The 7,227-nt window shown below is 38.0% G+C and overlaps 1 long non-coding RNA gene across 1 annotated transcript; it reads right to left on the reverse strand.

Annotated features, from left to right (window-relative positions):
- Nucleotides 1–549: 549 nt before the first annotated feature.
- LOC138035009 (uncharacterized) lies at nucleotides 550–4,133 on the reverse strand. Its single transcript, XR_011129356.1, has 2 exons — nucleotides 1,905–4,133; nucleotides 550–653 (listed from the first exon to the last, which is right to left on the reverse strand). It is a non-coding gene; the product is annotated as an uncharacterized lncRNA (long non-coding RNA).
- Between the last annotated feature and the right edge of the window lie 3,094 nt (nucleotides 4,134–7,227).

Here is a 7,227-nt window from a genome sequence, read left to right on the forward strand (position 1 = left end):
CCGTAATTTCATTTGGGGTAGGATACTTCCCTTACGTTTTTTCATTGCAGGTTTCATTCAGAGGAAATTTGAGGGTCAAAAGAATTACATGCTACAATGATGGTGAGTGCATGTTTTATTATTATTATTATTATTATTATTATTATATTATTATTATTATTATTATTATTAATTATTGATCTCTGGAAAAATATGTGGAAGTCTCTTTTTTTTATTTATTGATTTCTTTATTTATTTATTTAAATTAAAAATAAATACTTACAAAAACAGTATTTCTACTACTTACAGTACACAATACACAGAATACACAAAACACTTAACACTACTTACCGATGTTTATTGAAGTCTCACGTATACATCAAAAGAACACAATTCCACCTGCCTTCAGTGGATCACAAACATTTTCTTCTAATTGTGTCATGTTTGTTTTAACTTTTGACTAATTCCTATTTTGTTGGGCATAGATGATCCCACTAGGAACAGCACATCTGGCAGGAATCAGGAGAGAGAAGGAGAGAAAGAGCTGAAAAAGAGAAAGGACAAGAGAGCAACAGCAGAAAGAAAGAGGGCCAAAAAAGAGAAAGCAGCGAAAAATAGTTGATGGATACAACTAATTGTAAAATAAAATACATCACCTTGAAGTGCACAGTCTTCTGTTAAAAAAAAAAAAAGTAATAAATATTGTTGGTTTAAGTCGGTCACACTAGATTGTAAGAAAAGTAATTAAACTTGTAGTGCAAAGTCTTCTATTTGAAATAAAAATCTTATATTATAGGCAAACATTCTTTCCGTGTATTACTATTAAAATGTAATGTTTGAAAACTAAGCACTCAAATACATTATCAGTGATGGCATAAATTTGGATATGTGCATGATGGGAAATATCAACAAATAATTTTACAAAAAAAGGGTTCTGCAAAAGCATGATTACGGGGGCTGGAGAATCTGAGAGCCCTGCGAATTTCACATGTAAGCCTAAGCACCCATTTCAAGTAGTGCTGATAAACAGTTATAAGTCTAAGCACCTATTTTAAAAACGGTTAGCATTCAATAACTGTGTGACTTGCAATCATGGCCCGCATGGCTCGCAGTCATAACTTGGGACACTAACTCGCACATTGTCCTAACTCGATGATAAGTACAAATGATCATACTATTTTATATGGTCTCGGGTACCAAGGCAACCCTCCTTCCCAAGACAACTTTATCGAGCATTATATGAGAATTGCGTGAACGAGACGAAGTTGGCCCTACTTGATAATGCATACATTTTACGACTCATCTTTAAAAAAATAAGCATCATCATTTGCCCTTCTTTCATTGTAGTTCGTCTTTTATTAAGTATAGTTGCGTTTTCACATTCAGAAGATGGACTGATAATCTTAACTGAGCAGTGATGTGTAGTTTAACTAAAAATGTATGTTTTTAAATCGACAGTTTCCGTTGGCTGCGGTGAGAATTTTGGCCGGAAAAAACCTTTTATTTCGAAAGTGAATGCTAGCAACATGTATAAGGTCTCAAATTGTTGCTTCTGTGATTGCGCATTTAAGATTTTGTTGTCTTGTCTCGGGTAGACGAGCCAAACTGTTTACATGCGAAAAAGTTGTATCGCCTGCCAGGGTTATTCGGACCCGAGGCGAGACAACGAACTCGCCCACCCGAGTTGTCTCGCCCTCCTGTAAACGGTTAATAGATTTTTTAAACAAATGAGAGAGAAAATATCTCGCCCAGGGTAACTCGGGGGGAAGGGTTGTCTTGGGTACCCGAGACACAAGATCGTTTACAATAAAAACTTTAAAAATGAAATTTAATACTTATACATTACTGCCTGAATCTGCTTACTGTGGGGTTTGGTTAAATATTCACAATGAAATTGTTAACATATTTAAAAACAACCCTCTTACCTTTAAAGTCAAAGAGTTCTTTCTTATTCACATCTAAAGGCTATCGCCGTCTTGCGAATTTACATATTCTCTTCTCTCCTCTCTCGATTTCTGCACGGGCAGCCATTTTGAATGTATAAATATAACTTGTTCCCAGACCTCTCGATAACAACCATTGGTTCATGAGTCGTCGGTCCGTGTACGGATTTCGTGTACGGATTTGCATTATAAAGTAATCGTGTACGAATCAACATAATTCTTCCCCAGTTATTACACATTCGTGATATATTGCGGCATCCGTGTACGGATTACTTGTATTCGTATACGAATTACAAACGACGTGCGTATTGGAGTACGGATCACTGGTATTCGTGTAGGATAGCAATGCGAGGTCTTATTGCGGAAGTCGTACTCGGTTACTCAGCAAAGTATAATGATCCAGCCAGGTTTTGTTTCATCTACAAGGCTCGAGAGTTTAGTAACACCAACTTGGTGCCAACTTTCAAAGTACATGTATACAGACACGTTATTAATTTTTATAAAACTATTGTTCCAAATAATCTGATCAAGTACGCCTTTCTTTGTTTTAGGAATCACGTTATTAATTTCTTCCCAATGTAGAATTATTTCATTATAAAAAGCAGGCAGTTTGCATTTAAAGTCAAATATTTAACGTTGTAATTGCAATAAAACAGTAGTGTTCCGCCTACATTAGAGAGCACACGTAAAGGAATGATCTTCCACGGGTGATTACCTTCTGAGCAGAAACGTTTTACCAACCATATTTTTAATGCTTATCAAATCAAAGAAAAGTTTATCATATTTAGGCCTCCGTTTTCCTTGTCTTTTATCATGGTGGTTTTTTTAATCTTCAGGATTTTGTAATTCCATGTGAAATCAAAGATTAGTTTGTCTACTTCAGCAGCGAAAGAGGCTGGTGTAGTCAACACACTACAGACAAAAGTAAGCTTCGAAATTGCCATAGATTTCACTATCTGAATTCGGCCGTGGACTGAAGTCTCTTGCTGACCAAATATTCAGGAGTTTTCTTAAAGAATCTAGTCTATCAAAAAATTCTTTTTGGCTGCGAGTTTTTCGTCATAAGAGAAGTAGACTCCCAGTGCATAGATTGGTTTTCATTCATCCTTAAACTTTGAAACGTGTCTTTTCGATGGCGTAGAGACCCTAACCACAACAACTCTGATTTCGACTGATTTATTTTTAATCCAGAACAGTTTTCGAACTGGGAAAGTAAACTGAATAGATAACTTAGAGATTCGGTATCTTCAAGAAAAGCTGTGGTATCATCCGCGTACTGAGAGAGCTTCAACATATTTCTTTCATCAATTTTAATGCCTTTTACTTCTTTTGAACTTCTTATGGCATTACCCAGGATTTCAATTCCATTGACAAACAAGGTGCCTGACAGAGGACATCCCTGCCTGACTCCTCTTCCCAAATTGAAGTGTTTAGTAGCATATCCGTTATTTAAAACGCAACTAGAAATATCGCTATAAATTACTCTAATCCATTGCCGTAACTGTGGGGCCAAAGTTGAGTACTTCTAAGCACTTCTGGAGATAATTCCATTCAAGAGAGTCGAATGCTTTTTCAAAATCGAGAAAAACAGCCAGACCAGGGATGTTGTGGGTTTTTGCAAATGACATAATGTCGGAAATCGTTCTAATACTTTCTCCAGTGTACCTACCTTTGACATAACCTGTTTGACTTTCATTAACAATTTTAGGGAGAACTTTCTCCATTCTGAGTGCAATGGCTTTTGTAGCGATTTTATAATCGTTATTAAGAAGGGAAACTTCAGATCTGTCTTTTGGCTACCCTGGCTGCCAGAGGAATTTTTTCAAGGGGGGCGAGAATCCTCCTCGAATCTAAATCAACAGTGGTCTGTTGGCCAGAGCGTTCTCTCCAACCTTGAAAAAAAAATTCCTCTCGCACCCAAGGTATCTTTTAGTTTGCCTTTAACGTTAAATCCCGGCTTATACGTTACTTTTTGGTGCAAACGTTAAGGGCCCCCAGACGGATTTTTCGTGCGTTGCGAAAAAATGGAAATGTTACTTCCAGTTACTGACGTCATCACATCATGAGCTGACCGGAAAACCCACTCACAAGCAAAAATCACAGCACGAACTGTTGTTTGTATCCAAGGTTTTTCCTCACCCTTTCTCGCGCTCATTCTCAGATCAACTGCGCATGCGTATACGAACAGACTTCCAGTTTGAGAAAAGCTAAATTTCCAGCGGTCTTACATTGAATTTTTTTTTTTTTCATATGGCACCCCCAAATAAGAATATACAAGTAGCTAAGCATTGATTTTTTCAAATAATTTGAAAATGTTATGGGTATTTCAGCATTGTTTATCTTTAAAAAGAACATTTTTCAAAATAAAAAGAAAGCCATGCTTGGCTGGATGCAGAAAACAAATACAAATTATCAAACCACTGATTACCGGTTAATACCCAAATTGTGTAGCAGGTAGACAAATTTAGAGTTTTCTTTTATTGGTCACATGACCATGGGCATGGCATGACTGCGTCCTATTTAGGGTCATTGGTTTGAAAAAGTTGGAAACTGACCAAAATAATGCCAAATTCTCTCAAATTACTTAACCATTACATCCTTAGAAATGCACCCCAAAAACAGGTCAGTGGGTCCTTAACCCATTGATCCTTGGGGATGAGACTTACTAGATTATACTCTGTCTAATGCCACACGATTTTACTACCCAGTGGGGGGAAGTTCAGGAGTCAATGCATTAAACTTAAAATTTACTCTTGAGTCTAAAAGAGATTGTCATTGATCAGTGTAGAATAAGACTTCCCACCACAGGTACATTTCAAATTAATTCTCACTCTGGTTAACAGATAATGGGATAGCATTAAATGGATTTACCTGAAGCACCACCTGCTTCTCCAGCAGGTGGATTAGTTGAATCTTCAGAGGTTTGACTGATAGGAGGTTGTGCTGCATCACTAGGCCCAGGCAGCCCTGTTGAGAAATGAGCAATTAATCAGATTTAAAAGCCTGTTTCAAAAATAGGCACCTTATAATCATTTTCACATTCCCGTTAACCTTGATGTGACAAAATCGCAATCACATGTGCCAAGGAAATCAATCTAAAAAATGTGACCGTAAGTTGCAGAAAAAAGGAGAAGAACATCAACAAAAACTTACAACACTTCATTATTTGCCAAACTGCAATTACTGCAGCAAGTGCACATGCCTTATACACTGAAAGATGTAGATGTATGTGTCTCTGTTCAGGCCACAAACACTACAAACTGTCCCTCCTACTCTTCACAGTAAGTGTGTCGGCTCTTTCCTATCCCAGAAAGTTTTATGACTACTGAAATACTGTAGTAAAGGAGACTGTAAATACCAATCCCAATAAATGATTTAATTTTTGCAGTAGTGCAATACACACTACATGTATGTCACCGGGATTGTGAGTGAGTGAGTGATTGTAAGTCCGTGGTGGCAAATAGGCCTGTAGTGAGTGCATACCTCACAAACATAAACAGGTCTGATTCGCCAACATGACTGGACACCATATATGGAACTGATTTACATACAGTTGGCAATTTGACAAGAATTCGCCGATACCGCCATATTCACCAGATTCGCAAACATGGCTGGCCACCATGTACATGTATGGAACTGATTTACATACATTTGCAAATTGGCAAAATTTAGCCACAATCGCCATATTTGCCAAAATGGTTAAATTGTTGGCGATATTTTGTTATTTTGCCATTTTTTTTATTTCGTGCATTTCTAGACATACCGGTAAGTGGAGAGAGATGTGAAAACACAGGACCCATTCCACAGGTCAAGACTAGATGTCCGTGCTCCATTAATGAACAACTAAGCCAAAAGTTCCCCCCCCCCCTCCAGACCTGAAACAATGCATTTGTAATGTGATCAGTGCTAGGTGATCTACTATTACAGTAGTATTGTTTATTAATCTGTAGCACCGTGACATGTATCCTGGGTGCCAGAGGTCCTATGTTTCTTTCGTGAGGAGAGGGCGGTTAAAACAGAGAGGCGAAAAATAAGAACTTCTGGTCATGGCAGTTTAGAGTCTCACTTCCATGATTTGTGATTATGAACACAGTCGCTGATTGGTTTCATAGTCAGTGCCAGTCCTTTCCGAGTAAAAGCAATCTAACACTCAATTTCACTGGTTGTATAATGTACCCCTGTGGCCACAAAACCAGTTTGGAGCGGAAGGTGTGCTACAAAAACAAAGCTGGCGGTGGAAGGCCGTGAATTCAAGCACGTATTTAGACGTTTGCACAGTACAATACACAGTAAATTCTGGATTTTCGAAGATTTTAGAATTGAAACCTGTTCAGGAATTTCATCTAGCATGAGGATGTGTTTCTGGTACTGCCAACTGGATGCGCAACTTGTGCCGAAATTTTTTTTGTATTTGCATGATATCGTGGATTCGTTATCCAAAAGCTGCGATTGTAGCCGTTATTTGTTCCTTGAATGCTTTGATTGATTGAATGCCTTGATTGACTTTCATAGCTGAAAGAAAATCCGAAAACCGAGAACAATAGAAATATTGTGTTTCGAGTAAAAAGCTAGTCACGCATGAGAAAACTGCAACCACCAACATTAATTAGTTTGTGGTTTCATGTCGCTTTTGATTTATTGATGCACGATAGGAAATGTCAAAATCAAAACGTTCTATTCTCAAAGGACTTGAATTGGTACAACATTGACATCACTGTAGAAAACCGGTTTGGGAAGATATCTTATTTTGAAATTGCGTGGAAGTGAGACTCTTAACCGCCGTGACCGGAGGTTTTCATTTTTCGCCTCTCCGTTTCAACTGCTCATCGCAAAAGAAAATTCAAATCTCTGGCATCCAGGGTGTACATGACAATTGCACACTGACCTGTGACCTGTGTTTTGGACACACCGAAAAATCAAACCCAGCTACATTGTAAACTCACCAAAATAATATTTCATTCGTGACAAAATGGGGACAAAGTTCTCCTTCCCTGCTGAGTCCCACTACTCCTACAACACACCATCGGCCACTGTTGCGGGGAGAGATATTTTTGTTTTTGACAATGATTGGAGCTCCAAGCACAGAAGACAATGAGAGCCGCAGCTTCTGCTTGTCCTTTTTACTTGTCACTAGTTTATGCGTGTTAGTGTCTAATTTCAGTGTAAGTTTCTCAGACCCAACAAAGTAATAAGCCTCCAAGTCTTCTTCTTGTTCAAAAGGTTTAAAAGCAACAATGAACTTCTTCGACGAAAGTGAGGCAAAAATAGAACCCGCTGGAAGAAACGAGAAATGACCAAACGTCTC

The sequence above is a fragment of the Montipora capricornis genome, unplaced genomic scaffold (genome assembly GCF_036669925.1).
Source record: "Montipora capricornis isolate CH-2021 unplaced genomic scaffold, ASM3666992v2 scaffold_240, whole genome shotgun sequence".
NCBI classification, from domain to species: Eukaryota; Metazoa; Cnidaria; class Anthozoa; order Scleractinia; family Acroporidae; genus Montipora; species Montipora capricornis.